We start from the raw sequence: 24,338 nt of genomic DNA, 5'->3' as shown, positions 1-24,338 counted from the left end.
TTATTTGCTCTTTCTAGGGATTAGCCAGCCTAAGGGTCTCTCCCAGTCAGCCAGAACAAAATTCTCATCTCATCATATAAAAGCAATAAAAATACTATATATATACATATATATATATATATGGATGGAAGATCCCCTTGAGAAGGAAATGGCTACCCACTGCAGTATTCTTATCTGGAGAATTACATGGACAGAGGAGCCTGGTGGGCTACAGTCCATGGGGTTGCAAAGAGTTGGTCATGACTGAGCGACCACACACACTAACACACTAATGGCTCTCATTCTGGGTCCCTGACCATTTAGCCTGGCTCTTTGCCACTGCCCATGAGTCCATATATATTCTGATCTTTGTCCATATAAAGTAGTTTACCAGGTACACTGCATAAGCTGTCCATTGAGAGGCTTTCTCCTCACCACTGTTTTTCAGAGTCCTTGCTGACTCTTTTCAGCGTCACTATCCCTACTCCTAAGTAGGACTATATATGGTGTAGCTGCTGTCCATTTTCATCTTTCATCCACATACTGAGCTGAACCACCCATGAACCAAGCCTGAGCTTTTTCTTCCTCTGTCAGATGGCCCTAAGGGCTCCCCTAAAGTCATAGGGTGAGCTCAGGAGAGTATAAGGGTAGTGAATGATGTGGGGGTCGGAGCTACCTGATCATGCAACTTGCTCATGTCCTCTGGCCCTGCTGTGCTAGGTTCTGGATTAGCCACTTCCACAGTCCCTGGATTATTGCTGGGCTCCCTTTTCTCTTCTAAATGCCATTTGAAGCTAGTAGATTTTCATGTTACTTGGTATACAGGTAAGAGCAGTATTTCCAGATGTGGAAGATGCAAAGATTTTAGAGCAAGGCGCTGTGCTGCTTTCCTTTGGTGGGAGCTATAGTTTATCTTTTATAGAGTAAGGGATGTTCTGTTGTGTCTTTTACTCAACTCCTAAGGCTATACTCTAATATAAAATTTAAAAAAAATGCAAGGGCCCTGAGTCTTTGAAGGAGGTTTTCTCCCACTCTCTGGAATACATGTATATTACCAAAGCCTCCAAAACTCTGTTGGATATGATTAGCATGTCATTGACATGGGGATCAGTGGGATGTTTTGTGAGACTTTCTGATAGTTCAGATCACTTTGACTATATTATGACTGAGTGTTAAAAGAGGAGTAGGGAAACCTGTAAATGTTTGCTGTTGTTCGTTCCAGAATCATTTCTGATTTTTTTTTTTTCTGATTGTGATGGAAAATAATATATTCACTAAATCAAAGGCTGCAACTGTGTTCTTGAGGTCATATTGATCTACTCTAGTGAAGATACTACATCTGATAAGGGAGCTGCATTTTAGGCAACTGCTTGGTTGAGTTTGAGGAGTCCATTGTCATTTTCCAGGATTCACCTGCTTTTTGTGTAAGGGCTACACTAGTGAGCTAAATGGAGATGTGATGGGAACCACCACCCTTGCATCTCTTAGATCTTTAAAAGGTGCTCAAATTTCTATCACCCTGGGATACAATATTATTATTCAAATTCTATCTTGATTTAGGGGGAAGATATAGGCTTCCACTTGGATGCTGGTCCCCATTAAGGCAGTTGTTACTCCACAGGCAAAGACTCCGTGTGTCAATTTCCCAGTGTGTGTATACTGATGTCCCATCCAGTGAAGCCGCTGTGAGGCAGACTGTGGCCAGAGGTCCACTGATCACATGTTTCCCCTATATCTCCTTCTACCAGGAGACCGTGATAAATCTTTGGGTCTCTGGGTATCGATGCCAATTCAAATCCTGTGTCCAACAGCCTTAAAAATAGTTGGTTGCTTTCCTTTCCGTAGGGCACAGTGCAATTCTCTCTGGGGAAGGACTCAGAGAACTATTATTGGGTATACCTGCCATGGTGTTGTAGGATCCCCCCTTGTGGGGACACAGATTTTTATTCATTTAGTGGAATCCAGGTCTAAAAGTTGGACAAGGAATCATGGCTTTTTATTGGGGCAACTGCCCTTAATCTCTTTATCATTCACCTTTGATTTTTTTTGATTTTTGTGTTTATTTTGTTGTTGTTGAACAAATGGAGTAGTATCCTTATTGGTTGCTCTTCTATTTTTCCTCCAGGGACGCTGTGTTCTATTAACCATCTTGATAATGCTCTGCAGATCAGTGGTCCTCTGACCTTGCACTTACTACAATAATTATGTCCTCTTGGCTTCTGGTGACGAAATACCACATAATGACTCTTCCCCTATGGGTTCAGTGTTTTTTCCATTGTCTCCAGCTCTGTAACAGCCTCCTCTACCGCCATCCATGGTCTGCAGAGGGGAATTATCATCAAACTTCACAAAGATCCTGTGCCCCTCCCACCAGTGCATTCTATTAGACCTTTTGTGAATGAGATACTCTCTAGACTTTTCCATGGAGCATAATCATCTGGGTTTTTGGCCTTCCAGGGTATATCCATCCTGGCATGACTAGATCCTTTAAATTCCTTCTTCTGCTCTCTGCTGTGGCAATTCTGGTATTTAGTGTGGCTCTTTGCATCTTCTATGCTCCCAGAAGACATCTTAGTAGCACATTTCTCCATCTCTTTGGTTTTTGCCAAGGTTTCAAATCTTGTATTCTGAAAAAGTGCTCCCAAATTAACAAACTGCATCCACTTCAACCTCTTGTTTTCGTTCCCTTGCTCAAGCACTATCAGTGTCCAAGTCTGTATGTAATCTGGCTCTAACAGGTATATCCGGGAAGCGTCTTGTAGTGCCTTTAAGGTGCAACACTTTTTCTCTTATCAGACCCAGCATGAGCCCAGCTGGCTTTTGTTGTGATTTAATCCTAGTGCAGGAGTAGGGGAGATAGAGGTCAGTGTTGCTGTGGGGGAGGTCTTCGCATTGCCTGCAAGCAAGGGGAGGGGTTGGCTTCCCTGATAGTTCAGATGGTGAAGAATCTGCCTGCCATGCAGGAGACTGGGGTTGGATCTCAAGGTACGGAAGATCCCCCAGAGAAGGGAATGGCTACCCACTCCAGTATTCCTGCCTGGAGAATTCCATGGACAGAGGAGCCTGTGGGATTCAGTCCATGGGGTCATGAAGAGTTGGACATGACTGACTGACTAACACTTAATACTTAAGAGAGGTTATCTTCTGATAGGGAGAGACGGGCCACTCCAGCAGGTGCAGACGGTTCTGAGGAATCTGGAGATTTATGATTTTCCAAGGCATTCTTCTGATGTCTCCATCCCAGTTTCAGAGTCCATTTTTTTTTTTTTCTCAGTTGGGGCCTCAGTTTAGCATAGCAGAACTACCAGATTGGGAACTGGGAATATAACCGTATAGGAAGCTTAGCCATTCTAAAGTGTCCTTTCAAGTCCTGGTCCTTGCCCCTCTATCCACCTGCTGCAAGAGATGAGGGCCCTTGTGTATGTTTCCAAAGAGGTCTACTGGCTTCACAGTAGCTTTCAAGTGGTGATGGATTGCTCTGATCTCTTCATTATCTTTTTCTAAACGACAATCCAGTTCAGCTGGATTCTATCACCCTTTCAGTTATTTCCCTCATATTTTCCAACTACCAAATACATTGTGCCAGCAAACATACTTTCTCAGGAAATATATTATCACCATCATGACCCGACACCTACCAGGAGTATGTGGTCTCTATGGCCCACGGAATCGAGACTGAGTGATCCAGCTTCAAAAGCCTACCTCGGCACGTGCTTGGGCTACTCTTGTTTGTGGTTGTCACAGGTTGGGTTTTCTCAGAAGCAGACACTGAGATGGCATTTAGTGTGCCTGATGCTTATGAAAGTGTGCATTTGGTCTAAACAGCTGCAGAAGGAAGGGAGGGGAAGCATGATGAAGCCACTGGAGAAGTCAGGCTGTAGCCAGGCAGAACGGCCACCTGTGAGGAGTTTCAGAGCTGCAGAAGCCATTAAGAGTTGAGCTTGGGGACTTCCTGGTGGTCTGGTGGTGAAGACTTTGCCTTCCAAGGCAAGGGGTGTAGGTTCGATCCCTGGTCGGGGAGCTAAGGTCCCACATTCCTCGTGGCCAAAAAATAATACATAAAGCAGATGCAATGTTGTAACAAATTAAATAAAGACTTAAAAAAAAAAAAGAATTGAGCTGAGATGGCCAGGCTTTCCTACCTCTGTAGTCATCAGTCACTGAATATGGGATGCTTGGGTAGGGGCGTGACCTTGGGAGAGGCAATTCCAGAAGCAGCTGACAGGTGAAAGCCACCTGCTGACTATGCTCCCAACCTCTCAGACACAAATACTTCATTGAAAGGAGATCTGGACACATCACAGTGTCTGCCACAGTAAAGGTTTTGGTTGCTTTTACTGCTATGGTTGTTTCTCTCTCCCAGACCTGGAGACAATACCAAACACAGAGCAGGCACTTGATAATGAATATTGTTAAATAAATGGAACTAGGCAGAATGTTTCTAGAGCATGTTTATAGGAACTGGTTCTGTGTTGAGCAATAGTTGGGTTTCACTGAACTGTGGTTGATTGAACAGTGAATTCAGGGGCTGCCAGGTCAGACAGCCCTGGGCCTGCTGCCTGGCTTATCTCCTCACGGCAGTGTGGCCATCCATAGCAGGCTTATGGGGATGCAGGCCCATATCTTGGGTGTCCAGCGTTAGAACATTGGGGTGGGGGTGGTCAGGAAAGAGATGACAGTAGGTACTGGAGCAGGCATCCGATAGCACCTACACTTGGACCACAAAAACAGAGACATCTCTCTTCTCTACAAACAAAAGTTGACCATTCTGCAGTAGAAGCCAGTCAAGAAGCAGATCCCACAGAGATAGGACTCTAACATTTAAATAACCTATTAAATGGCTTTCATTGTCAATAATCTGATTTGCACTCAGGCAAGACAAGTTGGATGCTTTTGAATGGCCTCAGATACGTCAATATGTAACAAGAAGATAAGGAAGAGAATTAAGTTCAAGCACCCAGGCTTGTGCTTTACATCTTTCATTTTCTTGGCTAGATTGCTAAATAGTTTTATATGGAACCAGAAATTGCTGCCTAATGCTAATTTACGAATGATACAATCAGTGCTGAGGTAAATGATATAGAGAATTGATACTGGGATAAATTGGGATGTGTCCCTTTAAATAACGATATCGACAAAAGTTTGGCACAAAGGGCAAGGGTCTTCGTTAAGCAACAACACTGTTCCTGAGAGAGGAGGCTGGATGCAGAGAAACGGCCTCTGGAGTCAGAAGTCGGCTGGCACCCTGGTCCTCCACTTGCCAGCCCCGTGAACTTGGCAAGTTACTTACTTCTCTCAGCTATCGCTTCTGTAAGGTGAGCAATAAATGTCAGAGAGTTGTTATGAGGATAACATGATATATGGCATGTGAAACACTTAGCACAGTACTTGGCACAGAACAGCTAATAAATGTGAGATGCTATTATTTATTATAATGACTCAGCTCTTACCTGAAGGACAGGACATTGGCCTCCCAATGTCCTATAGAGTTGGGGGCAGTCCCAGTGGGGTAAGTCATGTGTGCAAATGTTTCTAGCTCATTGCATGGAAAGCCAGCGTCCCCTGGATCCTCCGGTGTGGGTAAACCCAGGCATCAGGGTGCTCACCTTCTTGAGGGAAGATTGCAGTTACAGTCCCAGGAAATCCTATAAAAAGCTCTTTGAAGATTTGGGGAAACTTCATGTTCTTATTGAACTTCCCTTAATCCCACAGGCTGCTCCCTATCTCTCAAACCCAAGCCCTATCCCTGGCCAGATCTTCTCCAAGGCTGGGGGCCCTTCTGATACAGCTCCAGGTCTTGAAGCTTACACAGACTGGAAAGCCCTTTACCTGGCTTAGCAGTAGAACTCTCCCATCTCCAAAACCTACAAAGCACAGTGGGTACCATATCCTGTTTTCTGGGGCCATCATCATTTGGCTACCTTATTTTCTGATTAGTCTGTGAGCTCCCTAAGCATGGATGTGGTATCTTTCTTACCTGTCAGTGATTAGCATCCACTGGGCCACTGTGTTAGGTCATGAGAATAAATTAGGCTTAATGGGGTTTCACCTGGCTCCATTGATTCTTTCCATGTGGTTCGTTGGGTGCTTAAAGCTGTAAGATGGCTCTTTGGTGTGGTTCCTGTTAAATATCGATGCTTTCTGAGACGATAGAGGTTTTCAAGAAAGAGGTGTCCTTGGGAAAGTGCTTTTTAGAAGGTATTGCAATGCTCTGCAGAGAAGAGTTCAGCCCCGAAGAGCATTAAAACTGCTACTGGCATCACTCCTGAGCTTAGACAAATTCTGCAGAGAAGCTGTGTTTCCTGAGAGACTCTGAGATTTTTAGTTGCTATTGGTTTTAGGTTACTTACTTCAGTAGTAGGAGTCACCCTTGGCTTCTTGAGTGGAGCATTACATGTTTTGTTATTGGTGTTTCTGTTATTTAAAACACATGGAAATGTGCACATGGAACTCAGTTTTCCTTTGGATAAGAAAAAGGTAAGACAGCAGTATGTCCTGGGGATTACCTGGTGGCTTGGCAGTAAAGATACTGCCTGCAAGGCAGGAGCTGCAGTAGACGTGGGTTTGATCTCTGGGTGGGGAAGATCCCCTGGAGGAGGGCATGGCAACCCACTCCAGTATTCTTGCCTGGAGAATCCATGGACAGAGGAGCCTGGCGAGCTACAGTTCATAGGGTCACATAGAGTCAGACATGGCTGAAGCGACCTAGCATTTTGCACATCAGTATGTCCCAGGGGTGATAATAGGGCCTCCCGGAGCATCAGCTGACCATGGTTCGCTCAGCCAGCCTGCCCCAGGCCTCCACGCCTCGTTCCAGCATCTCCACCCTGACTGATCCTGGGTCCATGTCTCCGTGAGTTTGGCTCTTCTTACCCTTTGAATTCCTGCTTTCTTCCTGCTTCTTAGTATCCCCATGTTACTTCTTCCTGCAGACATCACAGAGAACATACCTGGAGACGCGTGGCCTGTAGAAATGAAGAGAAGGTCTTGGTGACTAGTAAACACTCATCAAACATGGATTGAACATGGGGGAGAAGTTCTGCAGTACTTTGTGGCCCAAACTTTTGACCATCTCTACTTCCTGTGCAATATAAGAAGCTGGGGCAGACCAGTTACTAGTGGTCACTGGAACCGAAGACCTTTGGATCCAGGAAATTGATTTCATCCATTCATCTTTAATTGAACTGGAGCCAAACAGTGGCTTGTAACAGTCATTTTAACGTGTTGAAATATTATTTCTAAAATAGTCATTCAACACAACCTGCCTGGAAGTTTTCTGGAGAATAGATATTTTTGGAATCCTTCTGACAGCCAGGCCAGCGCAATTGTGTAGAGAATGACTAATGAGTAGTCAGTTTGTCTCTTAGCCCCCTTCCTGCTAATAAACTTTATTGAGGACTTATTGGGTGCTTGCACGATTTTGACTGTGATACTGGTAAGAAGGCTCTGAGTGTGGAAGGCCATCCTGTGGGAAGAAGTATGGGTTTGTCATGACCAGAGCACTCTTGACAGCCACACCAGACAAAGGGAATTAAGGGGCAAACACAGACCCGTGTAGAGACCGATGTACATAAGGTTTTCAAAGGTGCCTGGATTTTAAAAATACTTCCTGACTCTATTTTTTCTCTGTGAGTCAACTGGGGTTTTCCAAAGTGGGTCTCCTGGCCTTTGATTATTATGGGAAAAACAACATTGCCTTTAGCAGCTTCCGATTGAGTTGCATGCCTGGCAGGGAGAGGACTTTCCATGAAAAGGGACAAACCCTTTTCCAGGGGGCTCTGGGGCTGGGCCTCTAGGGCTGTGTGGGTGCAAGGACCCAGTGCTCAGATCTGCACGTGTGACCCAGCAAGTCAGAGAGCTGCATGCCACGGCCGGAGCTGGACACCGTCCAACACCAAATCCATCCTGCGTGGGGCAGAATGAGAGTGTTTCTGAACAAGCTCTCAAAACTGTGAGCGATGGAACTCCCCACCCTGAGGGGATGAGGAAGGTGGGACCGACTGAGCACAGCTGACTGATGTCATGTTCATCTCAGAAATGGTGAGAGAGCGGCAGGCAGGCGGCAGATGCACACGCTGCCTCTGATCTCAAGAAAAGTGGCCTCGTTAGGAGGGGAGAAGGTCAGCGAGGCTTCCCAGGCCGAGACCCTGTGAGGTCTGATAAGAAAGGGAGCAATTTTAAAAATCAATGGAATATTTACTAGGATCTGAGTATAGTCCTCAATCTATTGCAAAGGATGCTTTCCAGGTATCTATAAATAAAAGACGTTTGCCCTTCCAAGCAGGTCTCCTGGACACTAGAGAAAGGTGCAAGGCAGAAGAAAAAGCCGTTGCCACATCAGAACCTTCTGTGATAGACGGCATCTCCCCCTGACATTTTCATTAGTGGGAAATTTATGTTCCCATTTCTGTCTGTTGTAATGACCATTCTTAGCCATAGCGTGGTGTCAGCTAATGGACAGGAATGGGAAAAAAATTCTTTAATTAATGCAAAACTGAAGCATTTTCTCTCTACACTTTGAGAAGCCAAGTAAGTCACAGCAGTTCTTGGCACTAGAGTGGAGGTAAAATAATTATACACAATTTCTAGTGATTAAAAGATAGTAAAATAATTTTAGTTACATCTTAAAATTATTTATCTTGTAAATGAGAAAGGGTGAAGAGGATGGGAATGATGTGGTTCAGACTAGACCCTGCAGAACTTTCCTCCTGCCTGACCCTGGTGTTTGGGCTCCAGGTTTAGGGTCTGAACTTACTGGGGCTGACTGGGGCTTTGCCGTCACCCGGCTGTGATCATTTCTCTTTCACATCCTCTTAGGTTCTCCTTTTGTGTGATTTCTTTTTCTTTTACCCCTGTCACTTTTTTTTTATTCGGGTCCTATGTGATTATTTAGGCTTGGCTGGAAGGGAAACTGGCCCAGTTCTGGCTTTTCTCTTTGACGTAACACTCTTAACAATCCAGCCTCTTAAACCTTTCCAGTTGGCCTGCAAGAAATTCTGTTTTGTTTTTTAATCAGAAGTCAGGCTTCTGAAGGGAATAGCCAAAGGGCTGAGCTGAGTGCCTGACATAAACCTTTCTGCCTCCCAACGTCTCTGCACCGAGGTGCGGGCATTCCAGCCCTTTTCTCCCCACTGAGAATACACTCGCAGGGTCGCCTGAGAGAAAGCAAGGGGGAACAAGGAGATGAGCCAGGCAAACAAATCCTAGAGCTGGAATCTCGGTCTCCTGCGCTCTGGAGAAGCTGTAGACAGCTGTCATGCTGTCCTTGCCAGTGGAGCTCAGCCCCATGTGTCCTGGCCCCACAAAGAAGGGTCATGCTCCATGGTAGCATCCAAGGATGCCCACCGAGGATTTAGTAACTTGGAGTCGGGGAGTGCAGGGGTCTCCATGCAGAGGAAGGTTCTCTCCAGCTCATCCTGTGAGGTGTGGGTGTCTCTCTTTATACCTTGCACTTTTTAAGAAATCTTGCTAAAATCCTAGAGCAGACAGTTCTGGGGCTGAAAGATGTGCCATCAGCCCAAGCCTAGCGAAGGAAATGATCTCATTTTATAGCAAATTGTAAACTTTGTTTATTGTCAGTGTTCTTCATTATAACCTGAAAAAGACTGCATATACTTACATATATTTATTTTATAAACTATTCATAAACTTGATTATTAAAAATTAGATAGATTAATTTACAGGTGATTTCAGGTATTTTAGCTGTAATTTTGACAGTGTGACTTTTTTATGTTCCAACTGAAGGGCCATATTTCTAATACGAATAATCCAATTCTTATTAGAATAGAAAGTCATGACTATGTTTCATTGATTTTTGCCCCTGCCAGACACTTTGATAAACACTTGAAATCTTATAGAATCACTAAACTACCCTTCAAGGTAAGTGATATTGTCATTTTCTGAGATGTAGAATTTGATGATTACAGATCTAACTAACCAGGTATGCATTTTGGAGCTTGAGGGATCTTATTGGAATAGGAACTGGATCACTTCCTGGCTGTCAGAATGCAGACAGCTTACTTGACTTCTTTGAGTTCAGTTTATGGTAACCATAGTTACAAGCGATCCCTGGAGGTCTGTGGTGTGTTCAGACTCCTCCCCTCTGACAGCTTACCCTTAGCAGGCTCCTCCTCTGCATTGACTTCTGTTTGTACCTTGACCATATTTGTGTGGTCCTCTTTCTAGAAACCATGCACTGATCTATGTGTCTATCCCTTTTCCAGTAACACATTGTCTTGATTACGTCTATGTCATGTCTCAGTCGCTTAGTCATGCCCAACTCTTTTGTGAGTCCATGGACTATAGCCTGCCAGCCTCCTCTGTCCATGGAATTTTCCAGGCAAGAATACTGGAGTGGGTTGGCGTTTCCTTCTCCAGGGGATCTTCCTGACCCAGGGATCTAACCTGCAGCTCTTGTGTCTCCTGCATTGGCAGGCAGGTTCTTCACTACTGGGCCACCTGGGAAGCCCTGATTATTTTTATAGTAGGTTTTAAAATCAGGTAATGTTGACAAACATGCGTAAGTATTTATAGAAATCATCTTTGATTGCTTTTATTATCATTTACATTTGTTTTCAACATATAGGTACTACAAATGTTTTATTAATGTTAGATTTATAACTAACTGACTCAGTGGGTAAATAATCTGCCTGCAATACAGGAGACGCAGGATATGTGAGTTTGATCCCTGGGTCGGGAAGATCCCCAGGAGGTGGGCATGGCAACCTACACAGGATTCTTGTCTAGAGCATCCCATGGACAGATAAGCCTGGTGGTCTGCGCTCCATAGTGTCTCAAAGAGTTGGACGTGGCTGAAGGGACTGAGCACACATGCACATCTCATTTCTGGAGCTTTTGTAACAGATGCTAGGTGGCTTGGATGTTTAAGACTCTGCCTGCAATGCAGGAGACCTGGGTTTGATCCCTGGCTCAGAAAGATCCTTTGGAGAAGGGAACGGCAACCCACTCCAGTATTCTTGCTGGAGAATTCCGTGGACAGAGGAGCCTGGTGGGCTACAGTCCATGGGGTTGCAAAGAGTAGGACACTACTGAGTGACTAACACTTTCGTTTAAAATCTTGGTTTCCAGTGATTCATTACTAGTATCTAGAAATAGAGTTTATATTTTTGTGTTGATCCTTTATCCTGTGACCATGCTAATGTTACTAATTAGCTCTGGAAAACTTTTCTGTAGGTTTCTTGGGATTGCCTAAGTAGACAATCGTGTTTTCTATGAGAGGAGGGCATTCTTATTTGTTCTTTTTCAACCTGCATGCCTTTGTTTTTTTCTTGTCTTACGGTACTGGCTAAGACATCCTGTAAGATGTTAAATAGGATTGCTGAGTGTAAACATGCTTATCTTGATCCCTGTCTTGAGGGAAGCATCCAGTCTCTCAATACTAAGTATGATATCAGTATGATATGATTTCCCAGGTTTTTTTACATGTCCTTTATACAGTTTTATTAGGTTGTGAATTTCTGTCCTACTTCTATTTTGATGAGGGTTTCAAAAACATATATAAACGGGTGTTGAATTCTGTCAAATCTTCTTCTACATCATTTACTTATGTGTTTTCTCCTTCTTTAGATAGTTAAGGCAGTTCACTGCTTGATTTTCAGACATCGTACCAGTCGGGTGCTCCTAGGATAAATCCCACTTGGTAATTGTTGGTATATCATTATTCTTATGTATTTCTGCATTTAATTTACTGATATTATATTGCAGACTTGTGCATCAGTGTTCATGAAGGATGTTGGTCTGTAGTTTTCCTTTCTTATACTGTTTTGGTTTGGTTTTGGTGTTAGGGCAATGATTATGTCATTAGTTGGAAAGATTTCCTGCCATTTTCAGGAATAGGTTGTGTAGAACTGATGTTTCTTCTTCAAGTATTTGTTAGAACTTAGTGAAACCATCTCGGAGGGCAATGGCACCCCACTCCAGTACTCTTGCCTGGAAAATCCCATGGACAGAGGAGCCTGGTAGGCTGCAGTCCATGGGGTTGCGAAGCGTCGGACACAACTGAGCGACTTCACTTTCACTTTTCACTTTCCTGCATTGGAGAAGGAAATGGCAACCCACTCCAGTGTTCTTGCCTAGAGAATCCCAGGGACGGGGGAGCCTGGTGGGCTGCCATCTATGGGGTCGCACAGAGTCAGACACGACTGAAGTGACTTCGCAGCAGCAGCAGCAGTGAAACCATCTGAGCTTGAAGTTTTCAGTTTTTCTTTTTAAACTAGCAATTCAATGTCTTTAATAATGATAAGACTAATCAGGTTATCTGTTTCTTCTTGTATAAATTTTGGTTTTGTAGTTTTCAATGAATTGGCTCATTTAGACTAGGTTGTTGGATTTAAGTGCATAAAGTTTCCCCATAAAATTCCTTTATTAACTTTTTAATATCTCTAGGGTCTGTTAGCATTTTCCATCTTGTCATTTCTACTATGTGTAATGTACATCCATCTCTGTTTTTGGTCAGTCTGTCTAAAGATTTGTCCTAAAAATTTTTTTCAAATGATCAACTTTTGTTTCATTGCTTTTTTATTTTCTTTTATTTCTTTCTATTATTTCCTTCCTTCTGTTTACTTTGGGTTTATTTTGCCCCTTTCCATCTTATATAGTAGCTTAGGTTGTTGATTTGAGATCTTTGTTCCTTCTAATATAAACTTAGAATCGTCTAAATTTCCCCTAAGCACTGATTTAAATGCATACCACAAATTTTTTTTTTTTTTGTTTTTTTGCATACCACAAATTTTATATGGCGTCTTTACATTTTCTTTCAGTTCAAAATGTTTTCTAAATTTCTTCCTTGATCCATATAATTTTAATAGATGTTTTACAGAAATTTAATGTTTAAAGAAAAATTGAAAGGAAAATAAAGACTTCCCAAATCTCCTGGCCATAGTTTCTCCTCTTATTAATACTTACATTGGTGTTACAATTGTTGAATCAATTGACACATTGTTATTAACTAAAGTCCATTGTTTGTATTGAGGTTCACTCTTTGTGTTGTGCAGGTTTTTCCAAGTATGTAAAGTTATGCACAATCATTACATTTTACAAAAGACTCTGTGTTCTACCTATTCATCTTTTCACCATCTCTCCTCCACAACCCCTGACAACTGGTGAACTTTTTACTGTCTCAAAAGTTTTATCTTTTCTAAAATGCCATAGAGTTGGAATCATACAATATGTACTCTTTTCAGATTGGCTTCTTTCACTTAGAAATATGCATTTAAGATTCATTTCTGTTGTATCATGGCTTGAGAGCTCATTTCTTTGTATCACTGAATAATATTTCATTGTATGAATGTACCACTGTTTGTCCATTCACATATTGAATGACATCTTGGTTCCTTCCAATTCTTGTCAGTTCTAACTAGAACTGCTAAAACATTCATTTGTAGGTTTTCACATGAACTTTAGACATAAGTTTTCAACCATTGGATAAATACATAGGAGCATGTGAATCTTTTTATAAGTCTATGGTTAACTCTGTAAGAAACTCCTCAATTGTCTTCCAAAGTGGCTGCATCACTTGGAATTTTCACTAGCAATGAATGAAAATTTCCCCACGTCCTTATCAGCATCTGGTGTTGTCAGTGTATTGAATTTTATCCATTCTAATAGGTGTGGAGTAGTATCTCATTGTTTTAATTTGTAATTCACTAATAACACATGATGTTGAATATCTCCTATGCTTATCTTCCACCTGTATATTTCCTCTGGTCAAGTATTTGTTCAGATTTTTTTGTTTATTTTTCAATTCGATTGTTTAACTTTTTATGCATTTTTGATAAAAGTTCTTTGTGACATGTGTGTTTGCAGATATTTTTTCTCAGTCTGTGGTTTGTCTTCTTATTCTCTTAACAGTGTCTTTCACAGAAAAGTTTTAAACTTTAATCGGGTCCAACCTACCAAACTTTTCTTTCTGGGATCGTGCTTTTGTTACAAGTTCATTGGAAAACCCAAGGTCACTTAGATTTTTTTCCTGTGTTATCTTCTAGGAGCTTTGCATTTTACATTTAGGTCTATGATCCATTTTTGTTTGTTTGTTGAGTTTTTTGTTTATTTTTTGAGGGAAAGAGTCTAGTTTGTGTGTGTGTGTGTGTGTGGTAATTTCTTGCATTTTAAATACACCGTGATGGCATCCTTGGCCTTACACTCTTTGCCAGTGTCCTTAACCACCACACAACTGCAACAAACCACTTTATGGGGTTTTCCCTCTCTGTCAGTGTTATAGAGGCCGACCCATTCCCCTAGTTTCTTGTCATCAACTTTGTGTTTTCTCAGTTGCTCAGTTGTGTCCAGTTCTTTGTGACCTCCAGTACTATAGCCTTCCAGGCTCTTCTGTCCATGGGATTTTCCAAGAAAGAATACTGGAGTGGGTTGCCATTTTCTTATCCAGTCGTCAACGTTAGTCAAGTTAATTTGGTTCTCAGCACAAAGGGCCTCCACCAACTTGACATATGTAGGCTCATCACAGTTGGATGCCAGCACACAAAGATGGGTTTGGCAATGGTCTAAAGCTTTGGCAGCCTAGGGAATTCCACTTGCAGAGCCATCACGGATGAGGGAGGGCTTCAGCACCTCTTGAAGAGCAGTACTACCATCCACTGCACCTCTAGCAGCAATGTCTTCTTGGGCCATGGTGATGGGTTGTAGGGGGAGCTGAATCTTGAACACACCCACAGCCTCCACCTTGATTCTGTGGAGGCAGGGAAAGAACTACCGCTCATTTTGAAATAATTCTTGTGAAAGCATAAGGTCAGTGTCTAGATTAATTTTTTACATGTGAATGTATAGTTGTTCAAGAATAATTTGTTGAAAAGAGTATCTTTTCTTTGTGTGATTGTCTTTGCTCCTTTATGAACGATCAGTTGACTATATTTGTATGTATCTACATCTGTTCCATTGACTATATATGTATGGGTCTGTATCTGTTCCACTGATTTATCCACTGTTTATTCTTTTGCCAATACCACATTGTTTTGATTACTGTAGCTTTATAGTAAGACTTGAAGCTTGGTATGTCAGTCCTTTGACTTCATTATCCTTCTTCAATGTAGTATTGACTACTTAAGAGTCTTTTGCCTTTCCATGTAAAATTTGAAATGAGTTGGTTGATATCCATAAGGTGACTTGTTCCGTTGGGATTTTATTTGAGCATTTGTTGAATCTGTAGATCAAGTTGGAAATAATTGTTATCTTAACAAAATTGAATCATCCTATTTATGGGCATGGTCTATCTTCCCTTTTTCAGATTTTCTTTTATTTTTTTTATCAGAATTTGGTAGTTTCCCTCATATAGATCTTATATACATTTTGTTAGATTTATATTAGATATTTCATTTTTTGTGTGCTAATGTAAATGATGTTGTGCTTTTCATTTCAAATTCCACATGTCCATTGCTGGTATTTTTGTTGTTGTTGAGTTGCTAAGTAGTGTTCAACTCTTTGAGACCCCATGGACAGCAGCACACCTGGCTTCCCTGTCCTTCACTATCTACCAGAGTTTGCTCAAACTTATGTCCATTGAGCCAATGATTCCATCCAACCATCTCATCCTCTGTCACCCACTTCTCCTCTTGCCCTCAATCTTTCCCAGAATCCTGGTTGTTTCTAATGAGTTGACTCCTTGCATCAGCTGGTCAAAGTATTGGAGCTTCAGCTTCACCATCAGTCCTTCCAGTGAATACTCAGGGTTGATTTCCTTCAGGATTGACTGGTTTGATCTCCTTGCTGTTCAGGGGTATAAAGGAAAGCAAATTTCTTCCCTTATTGATTTAGCTAGGATTTTCAGAACAGTGTTGGCAATGATGAGAGGGAGCCTTGCCTTATTTCTAGTCATGGGGGGATGTATCTAGTTTCTCACCATTAACTATGACATTAGCTATGGGGTTTTTGTAGATATTCTTCAAATTGAAGAGAATCCTCTCTATCTCTAGTATTCTGTGAGTTTTCATCATAAATAGATAATGAAGTTTGTAGAATGCTTTTTAGGTATCTACTAATATGATTATATGATTTTCTTCTTTAGCTTGTTGATATGACTGACTACGGGCTTCCCTGGTGGCTCAGATGATAAAAAATCTGGCTGCAATGTGGGAGACCCAGGTTTGATGCCTGGATCAGGAAGATCCCCTGGAGAAGGAAATGGCAACCCACTCCAGTAATCTTGCCTGGAAAATCCCATGAACAGAGGAGCCTGGTGGGCCACAGTCCATGGGGTCACAAAGAGTTAGACATGGTTGAGTGACTATACACTTTGCTATGACTGATTATTTTAATTGGTTATTGAATATTGAATCAGCCTTGCAAACCTGGGATAAATCCCATTGGTAATGTTATATAATTTTGTATACATTGTTGAGAATTTTTGCATCTGTATTCATGAAAGACATTAGTCTGTAATTTACCCTTCTTGTCATGTCTTTCTCTGATTCTGTTTGAGGTAATCCTGGCCTCACAGAATGAGTTAAGTATTGTTCCCTCTGCTTCTAGTTTCTGGAACAGATTTTAGAGAATTAGTATGATTTATTCTGTAAATATGTGATAGAATTCACCTGTGAAGCCATGTGGACTTGGGGCTATCTGGGAAGTTTATTAATTTCAATTTAACTATCTATTGAATATAAGCTTATTTAAATGGTTTTACCTGCTATGAGTTTTAGTAGATTACATCTTTAAGGAATTGGTCCATTTCACTTAAGATATCAAATTTGTGAGCACAGAATTTTTTTATAATAACTCTTTATTATTTTAATGTCTGTGGGTCAGTATCTTTTCTCCTTAGCCTGTCTAGGGGTTTTCAATTTTATTGATATTCTAAAAGAATCTGCTTTTGGTTTTATTGATTTTCTCTGGTTCTTTCTTGATTTCTATATCACTTATTTATTTTATTAGTTCTATTATTTCTTTTCTTCTGCTAATTATGAATTTAATTTACCATTTATTTTCTAGTTTCCTATAGTGAAAGCTTAGACTGCTGATCTTATTTGTTTCTTCTTTTCTAATATATGCATTCAATGTTATAAATCACAGCTTTACTCCATGTCACAAGTTTTAATAGATTGCATTTTTATTTTGTTTTAGTTCAAACTATTTTAAAATTTCTCCTGAGACTTCTTTAACCCATGTATTATTTAGAAGTGTATTTAATCATCAAATATTTGGGGATTTTCCAGGTCTCTTTCTGTTACAGATTTCTAGTTTATTCCATTGTGGTCTGAGAGCATCCTTTGCATAACATATATTCCTTCAAATTTGTTTAAGTATGTTTTATAACTTAGAATGTGTTTTATCATGGTGAATGTTCATGTGGGCTTGAGAAGAATGTGTATTCTACTTTATTGAATGAAGCGGTCTATAAAAGTCAATTAGATCCAGTTGATTTATGGTGCTGTATATTCAACTATATCCTTACTGATTTTGTGCCCACTAAATCTGTCAGTTACTGGTACAGGAATGTCAAAGTTTCCAACTATAATAATGAATTTGTCTATTTTTCTTTGAAGTTCTGTTAGATTTCTGTCTCACATGTTTTGATGCTCTGTTGTTAGGCATATGAACATTAAGGATGGTTTTGTCTTCTTGGAGAAGACCCCTTATCATTATGTATTGTCTCTGTTTATTTCTGATAATATTCCTTACTCTAAAGTCATATTTGTTTGAAATTAATACAGCTATTCCAAGTTTTTTGATCAGTGTTAGTATGGTATATCTTTATTTACCCCTTACTTTTAATCTACCTGTGCCTTTATATAAAATGAGTTTCTTATAAACACTATGTTTGTTTGGCAACCCACTCCAGTTGAGTCTTGGATTGTTTTTATTCACTGTGATAGTCTCTGTCTTTTTATTGGTGTATTTAGACCATTCACATATAAAGTGATAGTTGATACAACTGGATTATGATACTTGTAACTTTTTAAAAAATTCATTGTCCTTATACTTTTCCCCCTTGTCTTCCACTTTTTTGTTCTGCCTTCTCTGGTATTCATGGACCATTTTATATAATTCTATTTTTTCCTCTTTCAGCATATCAATTATAGCTTCTCTTAAAATGTTTCAAGATGGTTGCTCTAGGGTTTGCAGTATATTTTACAACTAATCCAAGGCCACTTTTAAATAACACTATAATGCTTCACTGGTAGTACAAGTATCTTATGACACGGTATTCCCAATTCCTCCCTCCCATTCCTTATAATATTATTGTCTTTCATTTCCTTATCCAGATTCTACTCATTCATTGTTGTTATTATTGGTTTGAACAAGGTATTATCTACTAGACCAAGGAAGAATTTAAAAAATAACATTTTACTTTATCTTCATTTATTTCTTCCTTTCTTAATGTAAATCTAAATTTCTTAACTATATCATTTTTCTTCTCCCTGAAGAACTTTTTTTTTTTTTTTTAACATTTCTTGCAAGGCAGGTCTACTGGTGACAAATTCCCTCAATTTTTGTTTGTCAGAGAAAGCATCTCTCTGTTGCTTTTGAAAGATAATTACTTTGGATACAGACTCTGAGTTGGTGGCTGTTTTCTTTCAATTCTAAATATTGAGCTTCATACTCCTCTTGCTTGCATCATTTCTGAAAAGAAGTCTGATGTAATTGTTATCTGTGTTCCTCTGTGGATACACTTTTTTCACATTTTCTCTTTGTCATTGATTTTCTGTAGTTTGAATATATTCCTTGATATAGTAGTTTTGATACTTATCCTACTCGATGTTATTTGAGGCTCCTGGGACTGCAATTTGGTGTATGTCATTAATTTTGGAAAATTTTCCACCATTATTACTTCAGTATTTTTCTTCTGGTATCCTGATTACATTTATGTTATTTTTTATAATTGTACCACAGTCCATTTCATATTTTTTGTTTTTCTTTTTGCATTTCACTTATGGAAGTTTCTATTAGTATATCTTCAAACTTATTGTTCTTTCCTTGGCTATGTTTAGTCTAATGGTGAGCCCATCAAAAGCGTTTTCCATTTGTTACCCTGTTTTTGGTTTCCTAGGATTTTCTTTTGATTTTTTTCATAATTTCTATCTCTGTGTTCACATTATCCATCTGTTATTTCATGTTGTCCACTTTTCCCCATTGGAGTATGTAGCATATTAATTATAGTTATTTTAAATTCTCAGTCTGATAAATCCAAAATTTCTGCCAAGTCTAAATCTGGTTTTGCTGCTTGTTTTGCCTCTTTAGACATTTTTTTTTTTTCTCTTCCTTTTTTAGAATGATTACAAATTTTTGTTGAAAGCTGAGCATGATGTTTAGGGCAAAAGTAATTGAGATAGTATGGTCAGAGAGCATACTTTTGCATGATTTCAATTAAAAAATTTTTGACCCAGTATATGATCTATGTTGGTGATTGCTTCATGTAAACTTGCAAAGAATATGCGTTCTGCTGTTATTGTGGTAAGTGTTCTGTAAATGTTAATTAGATCCAGTTGGTTGATGGTGTTCAGTTCTTCTGTTTCTTTGATGATTTTCTATTTGTTGTTTCTTTAACTGGAACAGATATATGGAAGCATTCAACTATAATTGTGAATTAATCTATTTCTCTTTTCAGTTTCATCATTTTTTGCTTCATGTATTTTGAAGCTATATAGTTAGGCACATACAAATTTAAAATTGTAGCAGACCTTTCTACCATATGTATTGTCCCTTTATTATTTTTAACATTTTATTGCTCTTATTATTTTTTGCTTTATATGATATTAATATAAGCGTTCCAGATTTCTTTTGATTAGTATTCCATGATACATTATTTTCTATTCTTTTACTTTAAGCTTTCAGTGAAAAGACATTTACAGTGTTTTTTTGTTGTTGCTACCATATAGTTGGGTCTTTTCAAAATTTATTTTGACAATCTCTATCTTCTAATTGGTGTCTTTAAAACATTTATATTTAATGCAATTTATTGGTAGGTTTGGATGTATGCCCACGATTTTTTTTTTTGTTTCCTAAGTTTTTGAAAAATGCATGCACACACTCATATATATGTATGCATGTGTGTATATTATTTTTATTGTGATAAAATACACAACAAAGCATTTTTTAAAACATAGTCTAAATGTACAATTTAAGGATACTGAGTACATTCACAATATTGTATAACCATTACCACTAGACATTTCCATTAATTTTCATCACCCTAAAGAAATTCTGTGCACACTAAATAATAACACCCTATTTCCCCCTATTCCTAGTCCCCAGTAACCATTATTTTATTCCTGGTTTCTATGCATTTACCTATTATAAGCATGTCATAAGAATGAGGTCATTCAGTACTCCTGTCTGAGTAGGGCTTATTTTACAAAGTATAATATATTTAAGATTCAACATGTTGTAACATATATCAAAATTTCATTCCTTTTTTTTGTTGCTGCTATTGTTCAGTTGCTAAGTTGTGTCTGACTCTTTGTGACCCCATGGACTGCAGCACACCAGGCTTTTCTGTCCTTCACCTCCTCCTGGAGTTTGCTCAAACTCATCTCCACTGAGTTGGTGATGCCATCTAACCATCTCATCCGCTGTTGTCCCCTTCTCCTCCTGCCTTCAATCTTTCCCAGCAACAAGGACTTTTTCAACGAGTCAGCTCTTCGCATCTGGTGGCCAAAGTATCGGAGCTTCAGTTTCAGCATTAAGTCCTTCCAATGAATATTCAGGGTTGATTTCCTTTCAGATGACTGATTTGATATCTGCAAGAAGACTCTGAAGAGTCTTCTCCAAGGCTACAGTTCAAAAGTATCAATTCTTCAGTGCTCAGTCTTCTTTATGGTCCAGCTCTCAAAACCATACATGACTATAGGAAAGCCCTCACTTTGACTATACAGTCCTTTGTTGGCAAAGTGATGTCTCTGCTTTTTAATATACTATCTAGTTTGGTCATAGCTTTTCTTCCAAGGAGCAAGCATCTTTTAGTTTCATGGCTGCAGTCACCTTCTGCAGATTCCTTTTAAACATTGAGCAATATTCCATTATATGTACATAGACTGTGGAGGGTTTTCCCAGGTGGCACTAGTGATAAAGAATCCACCTGCCCTTGCAGGAGACATAAGAGGTGTGGGTTTGATCCCTGGGTTCAATCCCTGGGTTGGAAAGATCCCCTGGAGGAGAAAAGGGCAACCCACTTCAGTATTCTTGCCTGGAGAATCCCATGCACAGAGGATCCTGGTGGTCCTATAGACTGAGGGGTCGCATAGAATCAGACATGACTGAAGAGACTTAGCATGCACAGACATTTTTAAAATTCATCATTCTGTTGATGAACATTTGAGTTGTTTCCATATTTTGGTTATTATGAATAATGTTGCTATGAAACTTGTTTGAATCCTCCCTTCTTTTAGTTCTTTTGGATATATACATAGAAGTGGAATTTTTGGATCATATAGTAATTCTGTGTTTAACTTTCTGAGGAAATGCCAAACTGTTTTCCACTGCAGCTAAACTTTTGCATCCCAATCACAATGCAGAAGGGTTCCAATTTTTCCACATCCTTGCCATTTTAGTATTTCCTGTGTTCTGATAAATGTGAGGTGGCATTTCATTGTGGTTTTGATTTGCTTTTAATAATAATTAATGCTATTGATTATCTTTTCACATGTTTATTAGCCATTTGTGTACCTTCTTTGGAAAAGTATTCAAGTCCTTCACCCATTTTTAAATCAAGTTGTTTGTTTTTGTTGACATTACTATAGGAGTTCTTTATATTAATATATTCTTTTTTATTAACATATTCTTAATATTACTCTTATCAGATGTATGATTCATAACTATTTTCTCCAATTTTGTGCAAGAATCACTAAATAATGTTCTTTGATGCATAAAAGTGTTTAAGTTTGATGAAGTCCAAATAAACTATTTTTTTCTTTTTTTTTGCTCACATATTTGATGTCATATCTAAGAAATCATTTCCATGTGCAATGTCATTTCCCCACAACAGGTTGTATAATTTTGGCTGTTTTGAATTAGGTCTTTGATTTATTTTCAGTCATTTTTATTTCAATTTTTTTTTTCATTTTTTGACATGTTGATATCCTTTTTTTCCAGCACCATTTGTAGAAAAGACTTTCCTTTTCCCTACTGAGTGATCTTTGTACCCTTGTTACAAATCATTTGACCTTATATATGGGGCTCATTTCTGGGTTCTCTATACCATTCCATTAGTCAGCATGTCTGTCTTTATGTCAGTACCATATCGCATTGATTACTGCACCTTTATATTAAATTTTGTAATCAGGAAGTGTGAGTTCTCTCTGTTTTACTTTTTCAATATTGTTTTGGCTACTTGGAGTCCCTTAAAGTTACAAATTCACTTTAAGATGAGTATTTCTACTGCAAAAGCATCATTGGGATCTTAAAGGGGATTACATGGACTCTCTAGATATTTTGGAGTGGTATTATTAGTGATAATAATAATAATTATTATAATAGTTTAATGATAATAATACTAATAAAAATAAATAATTAAATAATAATAATTTAATGATATTAAATATTCTAATTCATGAACATAAGATATCTTTCTACTCATTTAAGTCTTCTTTAGTTTCCCACAAAAATGTTTTACTGTTTTCAGTATACAAGTCTTTTGCCACTTTGGTAATTTTATTCCTAAGTACAGTTCACCCTTGAACAATGTGGGGGTTAGAGCACCAACCCTTTACACAATAAAAAATCTGTGTATAGGTTTATAGTTGGTCCTCCATAACCAAAGTTCCATATCCATGGATTCAACCAGCCATGGATCATGTAGTACTGCTGTAGAATTTATTGGAAAAAAGAATCCACATGTATATGAACCCACACAGTTCAATCCTGTGTTGTTCAAAGGTCAACCATATTTTACTTATTTTTAATGCTATTATAAATAAAACATCTCAATTTCCTTTTTGGATCATTCATTATTACTATATAGAACTACAACTGACATGGGGATTTGATTTGTATTTTGCAACTTTGCCAAATTCATTTATTAAGTCTAACATATTTATTTGTGGAATATTTAGTATTTTTTGTGTGTCATCTGTGAACACGGAAAACTACTTCTTTTCTAATTTGAATGCCTTTTATTTATTTTCCTTGCTTAAGTGCTCTGGTTAATATTTCCAATACAATGTTGAATAGACATAGTGAAAACTGGCATCCTTATCTTGTTACTGATTTTAAAGAAAAATTTTTCAGCCTTTTGCCATGTTAATTGTGGGTTTTTCATGTATGGTATTTATCATACTGAATAAGTTTTCATCTATTACAAGTTTCTTAAAATTTTTTTTATCATGAAAGTATGTTGAATTTTGTTCTGCATTAATCTGAGTGATTGTGTATTATTTTCTTTTATTTCTGTTTATGTGGTGTATTGCACTGATTAACATGTATGTTGAACAATCCTTGCGTTTTCAGGAATAAATCCCGCTTGGTCATCATGTATATTACTTTTAACAACATGTTAAATTCAATCTAATAGCATTTTTTTTGAGGAATTTTGTATCAGTATTCTTAAGGGAGATTAGCCTGTAGCTCTTTTCTTGTAGCATGTTGTCTAGCTTTTGTTGTTGTTGCTGCTCAGTCATTAAATCGTGTCTGACTCTTTATAACCCCATGGACTGCAGCACACCTGGCTCCCCTGTCCTTCACTGTCTACTGGACTTTGCTCAAATTCGTGTCCACTGAGTCAGTGATGCTATCTAACCATCTCATCCTCTGCTGCCCCCTTCTACTTTTGCCTTCAATCTTTCCCAGCATCAGAGTCTTTTCCAATGATTCAGCCCTCTCGATCAGGTGGCCATAATATTGGAGCTTTAGCATCAGTCCTTTCAATGAGTATTCAGGGTTGATTTTACGTTAGGGTTGACTGGTTTGATCTTGTACTCCAGTTCAGTTCAGTTCAGTTGCTCAGTCGTGTCTGACTCTTTGCGAACCCATGAATTGCAGCACGTCAGGCCTCCCTGTCCATTACCAACTCCTGGAGTTTACTCAAACTCATGTCCATCAAGTTGGTGATGCCATCCAGCCATCTCATCCTCTGTCGTCCCCTTCTCCTCCTGCCCCCAACCCCTCCAAGGGACTCTCAAAAGTTTTCTCCAGCACCATAATTTGAAAACATCAATTCTTTGGTGCTCAGCCTTCTTTTTTTTTCTCTTTCTCAGCCTTCTTTATGTTCCAACTCTCACAACTGTACATGACTGCTGGAAAAACAGTAGCTTTGACTGTATGGACCTTTGTTGGCAAAATGATATTTCTGCTTTTTAACACATTGTCTAGGTTTGTCATAGCTCTTTTTCTAAGTAGCAAGTATCTTTAATTTCATGGCTGCAGTCACTGTCCGCAGTGATTTTGGAGCCCAAGAA

The 24,338-nt window shown here is 39.1% G+C and overlaps 1 pseudogene; it reads right to left on the bottom strand.

The window, feature by feature from the left end:
- Positions 1-14,097: 14,097 nt before the first annotated feature.
- Positions 14,098-14,625, bottom strand: LOC122421299 (annotated as a pseudogene).
- Between the last annotated feature and the right edge of the window lie 9,713 nt (positions 14,626-24,338).

The sequence above is a fragment of the Cervus canadensis genome, chromosome 18, assembly GCF_019320065.1.
Source record: "Cervus canadensis isolate Bull #8, Minnesota chromosome 18, ASM1932006v1, whole genome shotgun sequence".
Classification (NCBI taxonomy): Eukaryota; Metazoa; Chordata; class Mammalia; order Artiodactyla; family Cervidae; genus Cervus; species Cervus canadensis.
This window is presented reverse-complemented; position numbering and strand designations above follow the sequence as displayed.